At 34.9% G+C, this 24,737-nt stretch overlaps 1 protein-coding gene across 10 annotated transcripts in view; it reads right to left on the reverse strand.

Moving 5' to 3' along the window:
- jvl (javelin-like) overlaps positions 1-24,737 on the reverse strand; it is a 70,664-nt gene that overhangs the window by 31,317 nt on the left and 14,610 nt on the right. Inside the window, exon 1 of one of the 10 annotated variants that reach the window (XM_053756497.2) lies at positions 10,006-10,475. The exons of the other annotated variants lie outside the window; for them this stretch is intronic. The gene's annotated coding sequence lies outside the window, so the exon portion shown is untranslated. Of the gene's footprint in view, positions 1-10,005; positions 10,476-24,737 lie in introns of those variants that run through there. 10 annotated transcript variants of the gene reach the window in all.

Consider the following 24,737-nt stretch of genomic DNA (forward strand, 5'->3'; position numbering starts at 1 on the left):
CCGGTTTTACTCATAGTTTTAATTCATAATAACGATTTAAGCAGGTCACTTAGATTTTTATATTCACGAATTCAAGCCATGATTTCAAAATGATGGAAGCTTTCAGAAACATTGCAAACTAGAAATAGATATTAAAGTTTTAATCAACATTGCCGGTGGGTTCATCCAATGCAGTGATCGAGTTCCGAGTAAACCGACAATAAGCATCAGTTACAGTGTCGGATCACCAAGCGAATTGGATGACGCGACGGGGACTGTAGATATCAATTTTGATTACACAGCAACCTATTGAAAGTCAGCTCTTTGCAATGCCTTATATCATTAAACTTGATCTGTGAAATGTAAATTTATTGAAAATGCAACTAAATATTGAACGGTAGTTATATTGGTATTTAATAAGGAAATTTCATTTATAGTAGCTTTCTAGTGCAAACGAAGTAATCAATTTACAATAAACCTTACAAATAGACTGCATGCAATTTACAAGTTAGATGATAATAGACAAAACGTAACTAACTATTGAGCTAATACTACTAAGTCTGATGTTACTGAGGAAACAGTATTAATAGTTACAACGCTTTCCACAGTGGCTGAGACAATGAGAGAGAACTACAATAATGTGATAATGTCGTCGACGGAGACTGGGAAGCCGGGCCACTAACCCATTTATGTGTGGTGGGTGGTAATTGAATTACAGACCTGACTGACGCCACAGCACGATCGAAATATGACGCTTGTGTATGTATACGCATGAACATTTTTGACGTTTTTTAAACTTTGGACTTCTTGAAAATGAAACGTGTAATGAATGTTGTGTAAAATTTGGTGTGAAATTGATAATGTGATAGAAATTAGATGCTGCTAAAGGCGTGTAAAAGCGAGTTTAGGGTTAGAATAAATCCACATTAGGGAATAAATCTTATTCTATGGGATATAAATGAAGAAATAATTGTTAAATTTTGTTATTTTTGTAGAAGTGAAATCGTCAAATATATTTACACTTAGTTTTCTTTTAGGAAAACTGCGATATTATTTGAAGTGTTCGATTCGTTTCGTACTCACAATGCGTAACGTTTTTTTATCTCCTTACCTGAAAATATAAAAAAAAACATATCATTAGTCATTGATTATTATACGAAAAAAAATGCTTTTAATAAAAGAAATTAAAATGCTGATACGAAAACAGAAACACATCCATAAGCTAAATTATTATTTGATGACAATACTAAAGCATAAATTGTATGGGGTTGCTAAACGACGAGGGAACTGTTTGCATCATTACGCTATTCGGGTATTACTTTATATAATGACAGTATATACGTTTCCGGTTATTATTTTAATAATCGTAATCTGGGCTAGGACCATGATGCAATAGCTCAAGTCATAGTAAATGCGCAGGCATGCGCTGGCGTTTGACCATTTGAGTTACTTTGTCGGCCCCATTAACAACTGCAAATATTGCAGAGTCACTTAATGGCTATTACATCGTCGTTTTAATTAAATTTTGGTGTATTGTACTGTTGATGTAACTTAAAATATAATATGTGTTAAAATCCGAACGTCTAATTGTGATATTACATTTTTCTTCGCGGAAATGAAATACGTGACGAAACTTACGATCTTCATCATCGTTCAATTTAAACACATAAAAGGTACCTTGATAATGTAACATTACAATAAATAGTTAAAGTAATATAATATACACCTGTACGTAATTCTGACACAATCACAAAACAATATCTGTACATTTTCCAATTTACAGTGCAAGAATGCTAACTAATTGACCGAGCGAGTGAACTTAGCGAGGTCTTCAAATCAACTTGGGGCAAAAATACATTTTTTGTACATGTGTATGTTAGCATGTAGGTTTCTAACGCGATAACTTTCGAACCGTTGATCTGATTTTGATGAAATTTAAAAGGTATGTAGGATCTGTCAATAGAATTTTTAAGTTCTTGGGCATCAAAATCGGTTAAGTTGTTTTTGAAATATTCACAATTTTGTAAAAAGTTATTGTGTTCCCGAGGTCTAAGATCGCGGCGAACAACTAGTATTATAAATGTGAAAGAAAGTTTGATTGTTACCTCTTCACGCTCTATCTATTCAACGAATCTTTTTGAAATTTTGCATACATATAGCTTGAAGTATGGAGAAGGACATAGGGTACCTTTCATCCCGGAAAATTAACGTGGGCGAAGCCGCGGGCAAAGGCTATTATTAAAATATTGAACTCGGGCTTAATGTTTTAGTTGTAATAAACAATTATAAATTGCACTATTCTATTGACCCCTACGAACAATTGGTTTCGGAGCAAGCTCATTGTTTGCCATAATATGTACAGTACAAACAAATGCAAAGAAAACAATTACTGTTCATGAACAATAAGTGCTGACGAAGTTATTTTCAAATTAATTGCGAGGATTATTGCTTGTTTTTTAAGCTATAAGAATTATCTTTGTTAGAAGATAGTATAGTAGTTGTTTGACATGTCAAGATGAATAAATTTTGTGATGATGATGATACAAAATCCCTTTTAATTGTTTTCGACGTCAGCGACCCTTGACAAAAGTGTGTTGTGAATAAGATGGTTATAAATTTACAATACAATATACATCAATGCCCCAAAAATAATCATGTTTCAAAATATATCGTTTATTTTGAACTAAATTTACTACATAAATTTATATTTAAAAAATGGTAAGCCCTTCTGGCATAATATGGACCAACACTGTTTGAATGAGTTTCTTTCGGCATTTCTTCTCAGCAATGGTCGTTCCGAAATGCTAGTAGTTTGTAGCTTTGGTAAACATCATTTAATTTAGAATATGACGTGAAAAAGTGCCTGTGAAGGCCTAATTTCTGAATAAATGATTTGATTTTGATTTAAAACTTGATTATTTTACGTAAACATAGTTTGAGTCTCGCGGCTTCGATTCCTTTGATAAATGAGGAAGGAGATTTGAGCGTTCAAACAAACGACCTGTTCAGCTATATAACAGAGGACTTAGGTTAGTCCTCAGTGGATCACAGAATGATCATACTGTCGTTCTGCATGAGCAGTATCCTCGGCTGCGCAATGGAACGTGACCGCGCGAATGTCCAATTGGAACTCCGTTCTCGGCGGAAATCATTACTTGACGTGCAATAATATATTATTAATGTCACATTGGTAGCCCAGGACCACTTTTGAAAAACTATAAATTTAAACCACAATAAGTGCTTGCTGTAGTTTTTTTTTTTATTAATTATAACTAAATAGTTCAATATATATATGAAATAGCAAAATATACACCGAGAAAGCGATTAAATCAATCTGATCAAAGTCTCCAAAGCAAGCTGACATAAAATAAAAGGTTTTTTGTTTGGTTAATTATACATAGGTATACATATATTTCTATATTTTCCCTTCATCAGCATTTGATCACAATCATAATATGTTTCAGTATACCTTTTGACCATGTACTTTATTGTGTATTTACATTGTTATAATACTGATAAAAAATTATACATAAATTTATATTTCAAAAATGGTAAGCCCTTCTGGTATAATAGAGACCAACACTGTTTGAATGAGTTTCTTTCGGCATTTCTTCTCAGCAGTGGTCGTTCCGAATTGCTAGTAGTTGCTTTGGTAAATATCATTTAATTTAGGCCTAATTTCTGAATAAATGAATTGACTTTGATAAAAATTTACAGTAGAAATATTTTCTTTGGTCTAAGACCAAAGACATATGGAGCTGCTATCGAAGAAGAACTATTTATTAAGATAGCCAAAGTATTACACCACTCAGTTTGTCAGCCATTCGACCCACGTCGCAATGTGCGAAGCATTTGACACTTTCTATTTTAGTTGAAGTATCAACTGCTTTGACGACTGACATAATTTATATCCACAGGGAACTGCTATCCTTCCTATTAACGGGTTGCTTGCATATTTTAATGCAACGAATATAACAATTACGTTTCTATTATAATTTGGAACATACTTAGCGTATAAACTTACATCCTCCTGACATGGAAACTTGATTTATAGTTGACTGTACCTTTACTTCTAATTCAAGTCTAATATTAAACTACGTTGTACATAATTGAGTTAATATGCATGTCGAATGTATCTTGAATGATATCGTTGAAAGTAGCATTTTCATTGGTCGTGAATGTCGTGCTATTTTGAAATGAAACTGTGATTTCATAAATGTTTAGAAAATGCCAGGTCGTCGTCCGTTCGAGACGAATGCACCGGGGATGCAACCGCAGCGCTTCGCATGCGGTCGTTTGTGGCATTACTCCATAACACGACAACGGATGGTACGTATACATAACGTGACTTTATTAGTAAGCACCGGGAATATTGAATTTATTCGACCAGGCTTTTTTAATGTGTGAATTTTTAGATTATTATTAGCACCTCAATTTCATTAGTTCCTTTAAGCTTCAATACTTTCAATGACAGATCGTTATTAGAAGAAGCCGTTCTATTAAAAACCCATGTTAGCAATCCCTAATAAACCCTAATATTCTGAAGTATAACTTCCATAATATTTTATAACTGTGTAATAATGCTGTCTAAATATAATTTTATAAGTCCTGACATTATAATCTATAATTGTGTATTTAATATTATAAGTACGTAAAATTTATATGTATGTTTGTATGCCACACTTTCACGGCTAAATCTAAACCACTGGGACTATATTGGTGAAATTTAGAATAGTTAATGACTCAAGATCACATATGTTTAATCAAATATGGCTACCGCAGCTGCAGGCAAGAAGGCTATAACTTTACAACTCTAAAAGGAACCATTTCTGAACTGGTGGCAGACAACTCTCTAGCAAGCGAGATAAATCAAGATACAGCATGACCTAGAACAAGCTGTAGTGCAAGTGAAGCGAGCAACAAGCCGTCTAATCCGATTATTTGATTTGCAGCATTGAATCAACGGACCCTAATCGCGTCCGTATCAGCTACCGAGACTAAAGAGGCGCGGCCAGCGATCGTCGGATAACAGATAGGAGTAGAAAGCGCTGTTGAAATAACACCAACCGCGTTACGCGCTCTGAACAAACTTTAATCGGAACTGATTGTTAACTACGACCCGTTGATCTCAAAATTGCAAATGTGTCTTGAATTAGGATTGAAAACTTGAGAAAGTGCTTTACCTTCATGTTTCGTCTACGGGTAATTTACCATAGAGTCTTATGCAATACTATGCTAGAAAAAATATGTTCTTTATATCATGATGCTCTTAATTTTCTTCCGGAGTTTAGATATTTTAATGTTTGTGGCGTAAATTTTATAAAACACAATTTTGAAAAATGCATACGAAATCAATTTTCAGACATACTACATACCATTACTTGTGTCACATACGACAATTCTCTACGTTGATACACGTTTCGTGTGCAAAACATTTCAAATGTGTAGACTCGGCGGTGGCCACAAATTTCAATTCGAAATCAACGCGCCCAATGTCAGCGGCTACAAGGTCGCCACTCACAATAACGCCTCTGTAAAACGTTTAGGTTGTATAAAGAGAAGTAAATAGCTCCCCAGCGCGGTCATTTTATGCGATTAGTGATGCATGTAGGAGTTTCATGTCATTAATATGTTAGTTAATCCAAATAGATTGGCATATTTTTCTGGGGTGAAACTTTTTTGACCAGAATTGAAACGTATTCGGAGATATACCTTATAAGGTAATTGCCATATCTCGAATCGTATGTGTTGTGTGTCGAATAACCATTTGCTGCGATTTTTACTCATCATCCTCACTGCTTCCTAGACATTCAACATTCTCATCTTGTACATTGTTACGTGTTCTTTTGTCTCTTTGAATAACTCTAGGTTTTTGCACATCCCGTAACAATATGTATTTATGTAATTAGATTTATGCAAAAGATTTAGATACTACTATTATTATTTAAATTATATAATTCAATAAATCATCATCAATTTAGATGATATAATTCAATCACTGGACAGAAATGCAGCAGCAAGCTTATTTATATACGCGATTATATTTAGTTGAAGCAAAGTTAATGACGATTAAAGAGAAATCAATGTTAAAGATAAAAGAAAAACGCTAATATACGTACTTACGTAAATTTTAGCATAAAGACTGATATGGTTTGGTAACTTTAAAATCCAACTATCGATCGTTTTCATCGATTAGGCACTCGCTTCTCTTGCTTTAATACGATTCACTCGGCTACCAAGTAGTTGTCTGCAAATGTTTTGTTTTCGACTGTTTATTGTGCGGTTTGGCACAAATGTATAATTTCGTAATGGTCTTTTGTTTTTCTATTTCCTTAAATATAACTACTACGAGAATAGGGTCATGGAGAAGTCTCAATGGGTTCCCATTTAAATGGTCCCAGTCTAAAATGTTATTTAGACTACCGTGTGTTTGTACTATTATTAATGACATAATGATATTTAAAATTTCAAAATATCCTCTGATCTCACTGCATACCTACTAATAAAAAATTTAATGAAAAAATATCAGTTGTACAAGTTATTATAGGAAAAGAAATAGAAACCAAAAACTGAAACCTTGTTAACGTAGCAGGGCACAAAAAATATCAGACAGATTTAATGTTCGTATCGGATTTGGGTAAAAAAGTGAAACCACCATTATGTACTGCGCGCTCGGCTTTAACGCGACGAAGGAAAAGTGTCGCAATCATAAAATTTTGTGAGAATAAAAACAAAAAATATGAAAGCGACAAGTTTGAGCCAGTTTGAGCCATAAAATTTAAATTTTATTGGTCGTAATTATAATAAAAGACGATAAGAGGAAATGGGTATTTGTATATTGGCTAATATCGCAACTTAGGACCTCCTCCTTTATTGGGAGTCGGTTTAAAAGACGCTGTATTTGATTATATTCTTAACACAAATTATATTATTCGAATTCAGTCATCATTATATATATAACTATAAATATTTTATATTTAACTGTTATTCGTATATATCTTACAGTCCAATTTTAATATTTGTTAAAATAACTAGCCATCATGTGAAATCTAAGTCCATTCGAATATAGAGAAGAAGACCTGCGTGTCTCAGGAAAACAGGCCATAAACTATAATATTCTGAGAGTTTCCGTCTGAAATGTCGCTATTCATAACCAACATACGAGTATCTTAAAACTCTTCGACAGGAAATTGTTTATTTCATCCCGCCGAACACCTGTCACATCAGTCCAGAGATATAAAGGAAAGGGAAGAATCGTCTGTCCACCGCAAAAAGAAAAAATATCATTGGATCTTTTGAAAATACAAGATGAAATAAAATAAGACAACATCCAGGTGCGTCCGGTTTGAGAACTACCGAAATAAATATAGTCGAACTTTATACAAGAGGCAAAGAACAATCAGGTTTAGTACTGTTAACAAATTTAAACAACAAACTTATTTCATAATTCTAATGAATATAGATAAAAAATCAGACGTCATACAAAACTCGACGATGTTTTAAATTTCGTCGGATTTCAGATGACTCATAATTTTTTTCATGAGATAAGAAAAAAACAATAGAAAAGTAATATACAACACAACACACTATCACGAGGAATTTATCGATATGACATGTAATATTGGATATACCTAAATAAAACAAAAAATAAGAATTCACAATTTTCGTTAAAAACACTTTCCGCTGTCGGGTGGTATCTAATCATTGGATTTAAGATAGAACGTTGTAAAAAAGATTGTAAAGTTTTTGTAGATCAACTTCTGTTGTCAGTTTCAAAAATGGTAAAATATGTATTATATTTGATTATACAGATCATCCTACCCAAACAGATCCAAATTGCTATTACCATCACAAAAGAGGGCCAAAAACCGTCTTGGCGCGAAATGTCCTTTTCTCCAAATGTCCTTGTGTGTTTTTGATAATAATTTAGATAAGCAACTGATTAAAACAGTTTTTTTTTATTAAATAACATTTTGAGAAAAGGACATTTTGAGTAACGGACATTATGAGAAAGGACATTGTGAGAAAGGACATCGTGAGAAAGGACATTGTGAGAAAAGGACATTTTGCACCAAGACGCCAGAAACATGTATTTGACTGTACATTTGGTCATTACAAATAGTTGCATACATCACGTCATCAAGTCTATAAAAGTTATTGGACCAAGATGGTCGTTCCAAAAGTGTGTTTACGACCATTTTATTTGTCATTAATGGATGAACCCAATCAAGGCCGCTATAACCATAACAACACTATAAGAAATTAAAAAAGTTCATGATACTCGAAATGTATTTTCATTTTAACTTCTGACTTAATAGTAAGACCAATGCTTTTTAATGTCAATATCATTATATTTATCATTATATTGACATTAAAAAGCATGAAGGAGATTTTGGAGATTTTTAATATATTAAAACATAGAGCTTTAGCTCTATGTTTTAATATAATAAAAGTTAGTTACTTTTTAGTTAATGTTAATTTTGCCATCAACCTTCTCCATTTCACACAGCATATAAATTAACTATGGTATATGTTCAGTCACGATGTTTTTATTTACCGGCAAAACGTTATGCCTTCTATTACATTATTGTCAAATAGTTCGCCAAACATGGCGGATTCGGGACATATTGCTGGTTTTTCATTGCGGTAAATAAAAGCACTCATACAAACTACTTAATGCTCATTTATTCACGTCGGCCTCTGTCTGAGTTCGGCGATAGTGTATATAGCCGGCATTAGGCATATCTAAATTTCCGTCGATAAGGCGGCCTGGAGCACTGGACCATGGAAGCAGTTGGCCATAACATGCACAATGCTGGCTTGAATAATAAGCATGTGGAATTGTGAACGTCGGAACGAGTTTGAATTACACCTGGCGACATCGCTTCTATGTTGCAGGTTTTTATAGACGATTTTATTGCTTCGACATTTATTTAAATGACCACAGTTTTGATGAGACTAGTATTATTACTATCTAAGAATGTTTTATTATTATGCTGACTAGTATTATTATCATCTAGGAATTTGGTGACAGGATGCAACCCGGTTCGATCATGCTTCGATGGGCATTGACCGCCTCCTCTTTAATGGGATTCCAATGTATATTCATACATTTATAATTCAAGTATGTAAAATTTACTATTTAGATTTTTCATACTTGTTCGAGTAACTAATAATGGAATTTTCTACTTCTTAGAATACAATGTACCTACATATAATTATTGAAAAATGTAGTTTTATATACACTTGTGGCATAGTTCATCGACTCAGTAGATATTAATTCTTTACACACTGCAGTGACGTCTGTCGTGTTACCTAGGCCAGAAAACGTCAGCTTTTTATACGTTGCATTTACGACTAGTTATGTAAAGAAATAGGTAAATGTATGCAAGTGGTTTTGCGAGTTCGCATTTGGGTTTGAAGCACAATAAAATTAGGATGACGTAAGCACGCATTCAGGTTCTGCAGCCGTCATATGAATTATCATTCAATTGATTATAAATCCTTTCACAATTTGCCTTGGAAATGTGTTTTTATATTGACGTAAAATATGAGTTGGATAGGAAGTCATGGTCTGATAGAGGTATGTTAGAATGTCTTATTAGGTACATTTGATGGGGAATTTAGTTGTCAGTCAGTATAAATGAATCGATCACAATAAATTTCCCTTCCCTCAAGTCACGTACGCCAAGATTTGAACTAATTTATATTTAACACATATGTTGTGTTGTACAATGCAATATTCTACCAATAATTTCAACAGACTAAAGAAAACATGGTGATATGTGTTCGATAATGCACAAAAAATTATAAAAGATCACATGCTTCGTCTGTATTTTCTAATTTTGGCGTTTTTCTAATTTTTGGCTTTCAGCCGAATCGGTAGCCACAGATGAGTTCTATTGAATTTTCCATCCATTTTGTCATTGTTTATACTTTTATCCGTCAATAAGGAAAGCCCGTGCCGCAGCAGTGGTGACATTAGACGATGATATTGAATTTATTAAATCAGAGATTGAAAAGTACCGTGACAGTGTCTGTCGCCGCCGTCTTGCCGGTGTTCGTTGAGGCTAGACCAAACCACGAGTTCCTGCATGGCGGCCGTGGAGGCGCGCCACTACACAATCCATCGGTCAACGGCGCCCCTGGTGGAATTATGTAGCTGATAATAGCTGCAATACACTGGGGACACTCTACAAACCCGAATCACTGGGCCGTATCGAACACTCACTCACTCAATTATCACCGCCTATAAAGTCACAACACAGTTTCTTCGGTGACATGACGACAGAAATGTTTTGGAAACAATCGCATTTGCATGCACACAGCAAACGCAACCAATCCGATTCAATGCCTGTATGTTTATAATGAAATTATTATATTTATCACCAACAACAACGGGCCACGGTAAACGACTCGTAAATAGACAGCCAGCACGGTACGACAGCGCTGACGCGACGGTCTTTGTCTTTCGAATGCTTTAACAATACTGACTGGATTGGAGGACTGGAGGCAGCTGTGCGCGACCGAGAAAAAGAGAAAGAACTATACGTGACGTATCGGAGGCAAGTTGACCGTAATTTATTTGAAATTGCGCTCTATGAAGTTGTCGGTAAAGCACATATTACTAACCACGTTAGCACTCAGCTGAGTCAGTTTCCTCGAACGTTGCGTGTGGAAACTCGAGTTCGTTGGAGCAGCACCGGCATTGAGCGCGAAAGAGATGGGAGTATAATATAGTTCGGCGACGGAAAGCGATGTAGACCGAACGTAGACCGATCGCCAAGGCCGGTTCGCGTCACGTTTCGCGAAGACTAGACGCATCTACATACTCAATTCCATACATGCATTGGTAACGTTTGTGTGCAGTTTAATGCACAAGCACTTTTTGAGCATAAGCCTAATTAAAGTCGTAACTTCAATGTTGCATTTAGGCACTAACCATTGATAAACAAGAGATTAAAGAAACAATCGATCTTTGTGCTAGGTGATAAGAGGTGAAAATAAAAACACGTTCATATATTTTGCGTTTGCGTGTGCAAACTGATAAACATGAGATATGATAAAAATTATAAAAAGATGATTCATCAGAGACATAATAAGTAGTAGATATCAACAATGTTGATATTTTTCAACCATCAGTTGCTTGATTTAAGCATCACGATTTTGATAGTTTCAACTACATATTTATCGTTCCATATTCAGCCCTTGAATACACAAGGAGGTACTACATTTTGAGGTATTTAAAACGCAAAACCGATTTCGGTTTCAGATGATAATCGAGACATAATTAAAATATTTTTTTTTCTTTGAGTGACTTTTGCATTCTGCGCAAGAGGAGAAGCCCCTGGCACACTCTATGTTGTGGTCTCCCAGATCATCATGGAAAATAAAATAAATAAATATATTAGGACAAATCACACATATTGAGCTAGAAATCACATAGATTGAAGTAAGTTCGAGACTTGTGTTATGGGATACTAACTTAATAACTCAATGATGCTATATTTTATAACAAAAACATATCAGACCTGGACCAATCAGAAAAAGATCATTTTCCATTATAACCCGACCGGGGATCGAACCCGGGACCTCTCGGTTCAGAGGCAAGCACTTTAACACTGCGCCACCGAGGTGGTCAAGGAAAAGCTTCCATGCAATAAAAGCTTATTTGTCGCTTGCAAACAAACGATAAAATCAGTGCTCAGTTAATAATATTGTTCAGTAGATGTGCATGTATAATGCTTCAGAGACATTCGTTTTCTCTGCATTTCCCAATAGAAGCGTGACATGCAAACGGCATTTTCAACTTTAGAAACTGTCTTGGGAGAAACTAAACACTGTTTTTCATTTAAAGGGTAATATTTTAATAAACGTATGGCCAGATTTAAATGATGAAACTGAGTTGATTTTCGTATTAAGTCAACTCAGTTTTGTTGTATTCTGGCATAGAATTTTAATCAATCTAAACCCGTGCAAACCTAAAATCCCATTCATGCAATTAAATGATTGATTTGATTTATGAGTTAGTGTGTTCCTCACACACTATTTGTTGCTTAATCTAGTGAACGGATTTAGTAAACAGATTTCGATGAATTGCGGTACGCGGTGGAATAACTCATATTTAAAAATCCTGTGTATTGCTCTAGGAATTCGGGAAGTCTAGCCGATGGGAACGGGACATAATCGATATGAAGCGTGCGTAGGCGGGCGGGTAAACGTCCGCCCGCCTTCGCGACTACCTTCCAGCTTTTATTTTTTACTTGTTCCTGACTAACAAAGGAATTTGTTCATTTAAAAGGTTGGCGAGATAAACTTGGTCTAGGTCTCCAGGAGCGAAGAAAAACAATTGGTAGCCAATTCTTGTCTCGATCATGATCATAAGCTATAATAGACAACAATAAATAGAAAGACAATGGGCCAGTAAACTTATGTTTACAATTAGCAAAATACTTTAGTTTAGAATTTTATTTCTGCATCTCACATAAAACGGTAAACAATGCGCAAGTTTCAGCCATATGCAAAATCGTTTAATAAACTTTTTCATTTTAAAAAGACCTTTGAAAAAATCCGTCTGAATTTCCACTTGCTGCACCGCACTTCCACACACATTGGCACACCAGCTGTTATTGTTGTTCATTTAACACTAGCATTGTGTTTGAAACGTATGACTCATCAAAAATTCTTATTTTTGATAATTCTTATTTTGGAGATTCTCATACGCTGTAACCGGTTATAAAACTATTCTTATAAAAGAATAAAACCGGTTACAGCGAATGAGAATTTCCCCTATGTCATAATAGAAATAGCTCTTTGTAAGTTATATAGTTCAAAAATAAGGGCTACTATTTTTTTAAATATGTTAAATAAATATCTAATAGAACTCCCAATTTCAAAAATTTTTGATACCTCTGACTTACCAAAAATTGGCCTGAATGCACAACGCGTTACTGGCAGGCACACGATAAAAAGTAAATAAAGATCTTTTTTATCAACAAGAAGACTTTCTTCTCTCCGTCTGAGGCGAGTCATCCAGTTGGTTAACATATTGTAAATGTCAGTTAATGCCGCCAGACCGGATTCTCAGAAAAAACTTAATTGTCTACTATCGGAATTGCCCCCGGTGATATTTTGAAAGCTGCGTATTATTTTTAGACGCGTCTCGTATTCGCTGTTGACCTTTTCCGTTATTTTAATTGATAAGTTAGCGGAGAGAAAACGGACATATGACATACATTTTTTGTCGAGTCTTTTAGTTGGACACATTTCGACATAATGAAGGCACTGCAGGTGATCCATTCCCATTTATCAATACTCAAAACCTGGATGCAAACTGTTTCATTGACATACTTGTTAAAAATCATCATTGTACATTTAGTTGGCAAATAAATGAATATGAATGTAGACGTATATGATATATACGATTGTTAGGAAAGTGAAAATGATTCGTATGTATTCATCAGCATAAATAGTGTTAAGTACGAGATAATTAGCAATAAAAATAGAAAATCGTGAATTCCAAGACATATTACTTAATATTTTTTATCTCATAAACACCTTAATAAAACTTGCAATCACAGAGAAGTATTCCGATATTTCAAGTGTCAGTTTACGTGATTGATGAAAACTTCAACCAATCATCAACAGTCATGTAAACGTCCCCACTCCTGGGGCACAGGCCTTCCTTATAGATGGATAAGGAGTATGGGAGACCCACCACGCATTACTTTGTTTCAAATTTAGTTACATCTAGCAGCCCGTCCGTCCGTCGTAGTAAAACCAGAATAAATTATAAACTCATATCAATCACACTATCTATTGGTAAAAACCCTACAAAAATCCGGTAGTTTTAGAGTTTATCGCGTTCATACAGACAGACGCGACAGAGGGACTTCTTTTTATAACATGTTAGGATATAACGTATTATTGTCAAGATAGTACATGGAGAATACTAAGAGGCTGTTCATGCTAAATTCTGTTGTCAAGCAAAGACAGACGTCACAACATAGAAAGGCGCGACGTGATAGGTGGAAGGCCAATCAGATACAGTATAACTAATAACTTTAAACTTGGACGGAGTAACATCAGGAGAATCTTAGAATACAGTCGGGAAATAAAGTGTTTGAATTGAAAATGTGATGGAGAAATTTCTAGATGGAAATCTTTAAAGCTGAGCCTATTAATAACACAGGGCCTTTTAGGTGAAAATTTTGAATTAAAACTATCCTTTGTCTCAAGTACTATCAAATTATACGGTTCTCAATATCGGTTAATTTTGGGGTTCATAGTGGACAATACCATGCAAAAACACGTGATTTTAATATATTTTTCCAACTTAAAAAACATAAAGATACATTTATATAGATTAATAATTCTTAATTTATTATAACAGTAACATATGTATCCTTTGTTGAAAATAAAGAATTTAAAACATTACTTCATTTCCGAGATAGAAATACAAATGCCAAATCCTAGACAAATACCAATACATTTGTCCATTTCTTGTTTGTTCTACAAATAGCATTACTGGTCTAAATATAACACTAACAGATGAAACAATGCACACAGCAACGTCGTCGCATAGATCTTAGAAAGGAGTGTTGCATGCATGACTGCGCGCACGTTTCAGATTTTGCAAAGTGATCTGAGTAAACTGCGCACAGTATTAGGAGTTATTATTGGCTATCGGAACTTGGGATTTGAAGTATTATTTCAGTAATTTCTACCCCTAAAGGTAATATAGCGATTTATCACATAACCTTATAGGGTGATTTGATATTATAAAATATTGAAATAATGAGGTGGTGTAACATCTTATAATTACTAAATCACAAATTAATGTTTCCTAAACTACGATATCCTGTCCATCACCACTGATTACATACAAACAACTTTAGATATATTTTTTTATCTATTTTGTCTCATTACAAATTATTAATTCATTTCATTGTAAATTTCAAACCACATATATATCACCAGATTTAGACGTCATTGGCCGATAAGACCACATTACTGGCGCGCATGCCGTAACTATCCATTGAACAACAAAACAATCAAAACATAAATCAGACGCAGTGCAGTAAGTATCGTGTAGCGACACAATCGACACATTAATGGGAAGAATGAGCTGAATCGTCAATGTCTTGCATTACAATTTGACGACAAGCCGCTCATTAGAACGAGACCTTTCAATAAATTGATCTTTTGGGCGACAAATGACCCATTAGGATAGCTGTTAAAAATTAGACACTTATCGTGTGGTCATAGATTCAGACAATTGGCCAAAAGATTACATTAGATTAACCCTAATGCCGTTACGATCAGTGAGTCTATAATGGATTACAAAACAATCCAAAGCATAGTTAAATCAAAGACAGTATCACGACAATTTAACATAGTAATGGGTGGGACGGGTGGAATCGTCAATGTCGAATCAGACGGCAAGTGACCCCACCCCACATAGCAGCGACGTGCATCGCACGATCTCTTTATTTCGAATTCACAGCTGTGAACATCCTACCGTCACGACTTGCACCGTGAGAGATTCGCATTGTTTCAAATGTCTCATTGAAATCCTATTTGTATTTGATGCAATCAGTCACACGCATTTTGATTTATATTGCTAGGTTTATAATTGCTGTATAGATGCGTTTTGGAGCGACCAATCTAACTAGCTGAGATCCCCTGCGTTTTTAAGGTGTACAAAGATAAACAGTCAGGTATGTATGTCTGTGAGAAAAATTGCTATAAGTTTTAATATCAAAACTAGATTTTCTTGCGCAAATTATACAGTTCATCTTTGAAGATGATACTATCAGAAATGTATGTGTTTATCGCGTTCAAATAAACAGTTTCTGTAAACTTTGATAAATATGATTAATTTTAGTTATTAACTATGTCTACAAAACAATTATTACCTACTGAGAATAACAAAACAAACAAAATTCAAAACAACAAAGATGTTTTCAATTACGATGACTCAGGAAATACGGATATGTAAAACTGGCATCACGACTCTTCTGTGTTCAAGATCTATTATAATGATGTGAAGACGAAGTTTATTTTTGGACAATTACGAGTAACTGCATAATAAAAATAAGTTTAACTTATAACGACTTAAATGAAAACATATGACGAAACTTTCAAATAATTAGGAATTTTAAAGTCGATATCACCATGGACATTGAAAACGAAACAAACTTTTTATTTCACATTCACGACAATTCACTAACACACGTTGTGTTTGAAACAGCTGTTGTGAAATAATAGCTCTGCTAACAATATGTTTTTAATTGCAAAATAGTCCTGTTGTCTCAGCGGAGATTTGTAATTATGGGTTCCTTCCGTATTATTTATCGATCAAAATGACAGTCTAAATACCATTGTAGTGGAAGTAATGAGCGCGATTATCACAATCATGAAATTCTGCAACCCAATTTTAAGAATAGCGAATGACAAGACAAATACATTTTGATCCATTTTTTGTTTCGTAGGTGCTATGATTGAGTGGCGCAGTCGCTGACATAACAGCCATTTATTTAAAAATGGTTTAGTTAGACCGAGAGACCTGTAAAAAAAGTATCAGTTTATTTGTACATCCAGCATGCAACATCTAAATATGTCCAAACACTATTCAAACAAATCTTAATTCTGAGCGACACTAAAAATTTTTAAGCCTTGGTTCTTAAATAAATAAAAAAACAAAACGGGATAGAACTTCTATTAGTTCTATTGGATTGGTCGTTCTTCAATTATGAAGATACATCACGAGAGAGATAGATGATAACAGAGACCAAAAATGCTGTTCTGAAAAAGTTTAAGCGTGATCTATTAATTCCACTTTATTGGTGAAAACCGACTATAATAGAACCACAGCCTTATGGTGAACTAAATGCTAAAAATGGCAAAAATTTTAATGTGTTTTTTTATTTTTATTTCTTCGTGTCTGCTGTTATAATCTTTGCGACTATAACGTCCTAGTGGGCATTGATAACATGTCCGTCTGTTTCGATGACAGATCGAATAATTGTAGGCGGGACAGTTATGCATCAAAATGTCCATTTTACACTGAGATCACTAATTACCCTGTCGTATTATATCATCGACAATTGTGTATTGTGTAATTTGTATAAGAAAATGAGCACAGCCGAACTGAAGTAGCGCATCTTTTGTTGGATTGGAATCGTCGCGTTATGTTCGTTTGCGTAACATGTATGAGAATCGAATTACATTTGCACGATTTTTTGCACGTGTGTGAAAATGTAGACGAGATCCTCTATGCAATGTCGTCATTACTTGCAAATATTGACACAGCCGTGGAATTGAAAGTTACAAAACAAAAAGGTGTTGAATGCAATTCTAGCTAGGAACTGATAGAACTATCTGCATGGTGGTGTAAGCTGATGAGATGTTAACGCGGCATGGAGACGTTGAACAACGCACAGAATGAATTATTCAAAGCAACGCAAGCGATTTGCACGATGTTTTGTTGCATCTACATGATAAAACTTTGTCACTCACGATTTTATTTGTAATCCATTGAGATTTATATTAATGGACGGGATCGCTTTACGAGTATTAAGTAATTCACATAATGCTATGTCAGAAAATAATATGAAATTCCGCGATCATCGTTTACGATGCGGTATCGTGCCCGTGAGTAAACCGTCGTCGGGTAGTACCCTCGTCAGGAGCCGATACAGGGTGCACTACATCAATACATCTACATCAGGTCATGCATATCACAATTATGCATTGTCATCCAAATAAACGTACCTAAATAAAAAATTCAGCTTACTTCGTTGAATACATTTGTGTCAAAATTGCGTTACAACATTTCACCCGAATAAACATAGTTACCCTCATACATAAATACATGCAAGTTAAATAAAAGTGTGGGAATGTGAATAGGTTCAATAAATCTGCGATAATCTGAGGCATCATAAACGACAGACAGCTAACATTACTTATATCTTCATTATTACGGAGTAAATTAGTACATTTAATGAAAACTAGCTCATTATTACTGCGATGGTCTGCGACATTATTTGCGACAACGCATAATCCCCAGCTTGCCGCGTCACGCCCTAGTTTTGGCTAATTGCATTTGCACTTGTTACGTGGGGTCCAGGTAGCGACTTCGGTTGTTGACAAATGTTAATTGTTGATATAAATTATGATGGAGCTGGCGATTGCATATAATCTTATTTATCTTGTTTAACCATAATTTCATAATTTCTTGAAACACCTAGTATATTCTTTGTGGTAATACAAACTAAAATGAGAACAGGTAAAGATTGACAGATCAGATAAAAAATATTGATATAAAATGTGAGAAAAGCAATAGGTAGTCTAACTTTTGATAAAACATTACGATGAATTAATGTTTGATTTTGAATAGGTCCAATGAGTACTAATGATTATACTGAGTACAGATCCCGCGAATACGAAATTACGAATAAACTCATTAGTGCAGACGGCGACAAAAGAAACAAAACCACAACACAATGAAAGTGGTCATTCCGTAGCTTTTTCTGGTCACTTTAAAGAAATATCTTACATAATGTTTGACACTACAACATTCTACAATGAGATGGCACTATGTTACAAAATCCATCGAAATGAAAAGTTATGTCAGCTATATAATCGAATGATCTTAAGAATCACACGAAACTTTCACTGATGAGCTAGACGTTTTAAATTGTGCATGACCTTAGTTGGCAGTGACAGAAAAGAAATTACTTGAAAGGCTAACAAGGATTTAATTGAATCTGATGCTGTCTAAGTGAATCAAATGAATTATGTGGCAAAACCTGTTTGAAAATTGTGTAAGTGTTTAACAACGAGATAAATTCTAGTACATAATTATAATTAATGGACGCTACTACCTTTTGAACTGGTATAAATAAAATAGTAATAAATGAATGAAATGAAAAATAAAAATCTAGTTACATAATAATAATCTGGAGTTCTGGACCTAGACTGTGTGTGCTGTCTGGAGTTATTAAAAACTTTTTGTTATTAAGTGAAGTAGTGATACGAATATAGTTATTAAACTATAAAATCAGCAACGATGAGTCTATTGTAATCGATAGTTACGTTTAAACATCGGCATTGAATGATATGGCATCGCGTGATCATCAAACAACTACTTATCAATAACCCGACAACCTTAATTTGCTGAAGTGGTGATGACGTACTTTTGCGATATAACACCTGGGCAATTAAGACCAGGTAAATATCGTCGTTGAACATCAAAGCTATTACGAACGAAGGTCGCCACTTGGTGGTCGCAGTAGCTGCAATCATCATTGACATTTATGTTAGCGCTGTCAACCGCTTGTCAAGTTGTGCATGCTATATGCGGCGCACGACGGTAATATGGGAAGATCTGCAATGATGTTGGGTACTTACCCAACATCATTGCAGTTGTGTACTTATGCACATGATGTTGCAGTGCAGTTGTGTACATGATGTTGGGTACTTACCCAACATCATTGCAGACAACAACATTGCAAATCAACAACACATCTACCTACCTAGGTAGATGTGTTGTTGATTCAGTAGAATCAATCTGCTAGTAAGCAGAGCTAGTTCTATTTGAGCCTCTGATCCTGTTGGAACTCAGTATTAAAAAACACCCTGAAATTAGAATTTGTTTCTAATCAAAAGTCGCCAAGCAGTTGAAGTTGATTGATAACAAACATCTCTCCAAACAATCGCATTTTTGATATTAGTAAATAAGATACATCAAATAGAAAAGGTTTTTGGGTAATAACAAATCTAAAACTGCATAAAAGTATATTTTAACAAAGACCCTTGACATTAGAATCGAGATTCCAGCTCATTGAAGCCTATAAAGGCTTCAATACAAATATCGTGATTCAGGCTTATTGTCATCTGATCGGATTTTCTGGTCTGTTTCATCCTTAGGTTTCGCTCAGTAATTCACAAGGTCAAAAATCTTGAATCTATACTCTGTATTAATAGTAAACTATGTAGTCAATCTATGAATGTATTCCTTAACGTAAAATGTCATAAAGGAGTTAGACAGAGCTATGACTCAACATCTATATGACTAATAATAGTCACATTATTAATCTTACAAGGGATGTCAGTTTAAAGAACATATTTTAGCTAGCAGCATCTTTCATCTAGACTATAATCTGGCACTAGTGTTAGCTAGTTATTAATAACACACTTGATATAAAAGCGAGCTACTGGCTGATGTAAAACGTAAGAAATAATTAAAAAATCTATCCTGACAAAATGAAAGATGCCGCACTTCAGGTTCCAACGGAGTCGAGGTGAGGCTCGTGTCGGTCGCGACAATCAATACTAGAAGTTCTGCCGTATGAGGGTTATCAGATAGCTGGTTTACGGAACAGCGGTGCTTGCCAGCGACGTCACCGCCCAACGGTTATCATTTCGTGATGCTAACACGAATATAAAAAAGACAATCGAAAAGGTAAAATGCTGACTTTATTACGAATGATACAGTCTTATGCTCTTTGAGCTTTAATTTCAATGATAACATTTTAAATACATTCAGACACTTTTGTAATAAATTGTACACTTCTGTAATGGAGCAGGTGAATAATTATCGCATAAAAGCTATTTATTTACATATGCGATAGTCTTGCAACCTATCATTATTTATAATGCAACTACACTGTGAACCCACTACTTGATAGATTGTTAATGTATATCCCATTATTCAATTGGAGTTTAAGTTGGCAGATATACATATTACTTCTATTGACGTAAAGGTGTGATAGGAACAGATTAAAAATGTGAGCGACTAAAGAACATTAAAAAGCTTATTAAAAGTGGAATGGTCTGCGAATGAGTCATCAAATAAATCCTATAACATCGTTGGGTTCAAATAACTTTGAAAGAGTATATAATTACTTCCTTGTAAACCTCTACATGGAATCATTGTTGTCTTTTTCTAATGGCGCACGTGCGGGTGGAGCGGCCTCCAAGCGAGCGACCATGAGCTTAGTGTGCCCTTCCCACCATTTTTTCAGATATTTTTTCATTAATGGTATGATACTGGCATTGTACGATCATGTTTTACCATAAGGAATGAAAAAAACAACAAGGATCTTGTAACCGAACTGAAGAAAAGTGGAATTTGAGAGATACAGACATTGAATACTTGTCCCGCGGCAAAAACAGGTGTGACTGTCATTTACAGATATTGTCGAAGACGAGACGTTGGACATTTCACTTTCTTTCGTTCAAAGCAGGCGTACGATGGGCGTGATACTGCCCGCGGCCTCCGTCTTTAAAGACGGCCTGTCGATTGTATACTTTCCCTGTTTTTATGGGAATCTCATGGGGCGTCAATGAATGATATAACAATACTGTGAAAGCAGCAGTGAAAACAGAAACGCCTCGTGGACATATGACCACACTTTCGAATGGGATAATAAACATACATGATGACAGTCTTAAAATTGTTAATTTATTTTTGGTTTTAACTTATGCAACACCGCATATAAAAAAATCTATTAAATTTAACAGTGTTACTAAATAGGGTGTAATGATGTGTGACTTCAATCACCGAGCCTCGAAGGCCTTTAGAACTTCACAGCCTCACGAGAGGCGAAATTTGATGCGAGAGAAAAATATAACATCCATCTACAGAAAAAAACTGATGACAACGAAAATATCTTGCACTTTTTACAGATCAAAACAGTAGTGATTTCGTCATATTAATTGTAAACAACCTCGAGATACTACCTACAAAAACGGAAGGCTCATTCGAAAATTATTCCTATAACTCCTCCACACAATGACTTTCATCAGCAATTATGTCTCAACCCACGCCATTATACAGTAAGGATGAGCATAAATCATTCCGTCAGTGCTTTCAAGAATAACACCTAAGCTCCAACCTTATCTTAGGAGTGGGTGTTTGCAGAATTAGCATTGACACACATTACTCTTGCAATTGCAGCGACATTCTCGTTTCATGCCATTTCGTCTCACAATTATAATGTTGATATTGTTACGAAAATTTTGAATCTCGCGATCAAACAATGGAATTGACAGCCTTAATTTCAATTTTGGAAGGCAAAAGTGGATGGTTATAAGGGGAGAGTGAAGCCTAAAAAGAGATGGATGGAATGTGTCAGTCATATCTTCATATGAGCATGTTGGGGTGGATGTAAGTACAACTACGAGTAGAAAGGAAATTGTGGAAAGAACGGACATATTGCGCTGATCCCAGATAATGGGATAAGGTAAGGCAGATGATGATAATGATCTTGATTTAATGATGATATTGCCAACACATATCTAGTGTGATTTATCTCAGTCAATGGTTTTATTTTAGGCGATTGCATTGAGATGTATCATGACCACCAACATAATAAATTTTTGTCGCAATAATATTGATGGTTCTGAGCCTGGTTAAGTAAAGTCAAGATATTAATACATATTGCAGCAATGTTTTTTTATTATCGAGTATGTGCATTATTTTATTCAAGTCATCGAGTCGCAAATAGTCGCATACACAGCATACACACTAGTGAAATACATTTTTCTTCATCAAAGCAAGTGGTGGTGTATGACAACAACTATACGGGAGTCAGATTGGTATACAAACTTATGTGGCACGATTAAGAATCTGGGACCACAATATTTTTATTCAAACCGTAGTAATAAAAATGGATATATGATTAAGGTAATTTAAAACGGAAAAGATAATATCATTGAGAATGATTAACACAACAAGGCTAAGAACGGTTTCTTTAATTACTAGTAGTATAAGCTACATAGCAAATGCGTGATGGTCAGTCTGTTTGGAAATATATCAAACGGTCGTGAGGTCATATACAGGTCAGATTATAAATACCTGCTAGGCACGCTGAATAGAATGGACCAAGTCATATTAATTTACTTATAAACGACGAGGCAGCTCCTACAATATCTAATATTAAAAAGAAATAGGCAGTGTTTATGCAGACAGATATTTAGTAACGACAATGATTTCAGTGACCTTGAAGGTCACAGCCTCGTTATTATATTATTACGATTTTAAGAGATTTAAGTATTAAAAAGTTTGCTAATAGTTTCATCGTGATTGAAAGACCAAGACAATTAGCCGACAGTCTGATAATGAGGAGTAAACTAGAAATCTGTCTAGACAATAGTCCGACGACTTATCGTAATGAAACGATAAGCTGTCCATAAATCCGATGGCATTGTACTCGACAGTGTGCGACTTTGCTATTTACATCTCACCATCGTGTGGATTCGCTGTGATACGCAGCTAACCAATCACAGTGCGCCATTGTGACGCAACGACAACCACACCGCAACGTGATTGGTGCGCTGCGTTTCACGTCGAATCGATTCGATAGTGAGAAGTGAAATGCGAACCCGTACTTCGTCCCGATCTCGTATTTCCAAACCAGTACTGAATTTTAATATTCTTTGTAGTTTAATGCATGGAATGACATTTAACAGATGTTCAATACGGTAATGCAAAGCTTCTTTTAAGTACTTGATCATTTACTCACGCTTTATGTTTTAAGGATTATGGTCCCACTCTAAGTGCCCATGTCATGGTCTTTCTATTATTTATGGAGTGTTTCATAATAAGACTATCCCTGGTCTTTTCTTCGGATAAAACCAAATGGCTAATAAGCAACGTAATTGTTATTATAACAATTATGTTGCTTTTTAGCAATATATAACAATGTTATATATTTGAAATATTGCTAAAAATAACTATCTCATCCAAGACTAGCCAGGAAGCATTGTTGTATAGGTATTCATAACATTTATATATACAACATAAATGCTATCAACAGTTGTCACACGGCTACATAACAATAGCGAGTTTGAAACTAATTTGGCTATTGTATACGAAGACATGCGTTGCAAAGAGAAATTCGACAATGCACTTATAAAGAAAGTTTTTTGAGAATTCTCCGTAACATCATTAAACAAACGAGTTTTTACATTCATCTATACGAGTGTATAATGAAACCTATAGCAAGCAAAATAGCATTTCTTTTGTAGAAACAAATAATAATGTAGGTGTTATACCGGCCATTATTGGAAACAATAGCATCATCAATAAAAACTCGAACAACTGCAGTCCTTTCATCGCAACTCAATAGATGTGGTAAGATCAAGATATTATTGAATCGCTAGTCAAAAAGTTGATTTCGGTTAAAGATAAAACTCAAGATGACCGTGCATACATGAAAAATCTAGTGGCGTCTGTGGAAGAAAGTGGCATGGTGACCCGCTTAAAATGAGCGAGAGTAATTGGTTGCTGCCTGGCGTCTATTAGCGGGCGTGGCTTGACCTGTGTCATCGCACGGGCGTCCCCACGTGAGACAGTTTTTATTTTCTTTTATTGACATCGTGCACGTGGCACAGTCGACTCAACTGTCCTTAATATGATTAGTGTAATCGCTTCTGTTTCTAACACAGAGCTATCTTATACTTGTTGGTTCATTTGACAACATATATACGTAACAGTAAATGCATTTGTTAGTCAATTGTATAGGTCGTGTTCGGGGGCTATTTTTTTAGTAGTTAGTAACGAAAACCAATCAAATGATATTGATCAAATTCCCGAACTCAGTCATTCTTGAACTAATGTATAAATGTGTTCAGTTTATCTTTAAAATGTAGTGACTTTCAAATAATAATAGTGATAGAAAGTCCTTATGAAATCATTCTTCTCAAAATGACTGTCTCAAAATTACTAAGTCAATTTGTCTTGTTATGCG

Source organism: Plodia interpunctella, chromosome 16, assembly GCF_027563975.2.
Source record: "Plodia interpunctella isolate USDA-ARS_2022_Savannah chromosome 16, ilPloInte3.2, whole genome shotgun sequence".
In the NCBI taxonomy this organism is placed as follows: domain Eukaryota; kingdom Metazoa; phylum Arthropoda; class Insecta; order Lepidoptera; family Pyralidae; genus Plodia; species Plodia interpunctella.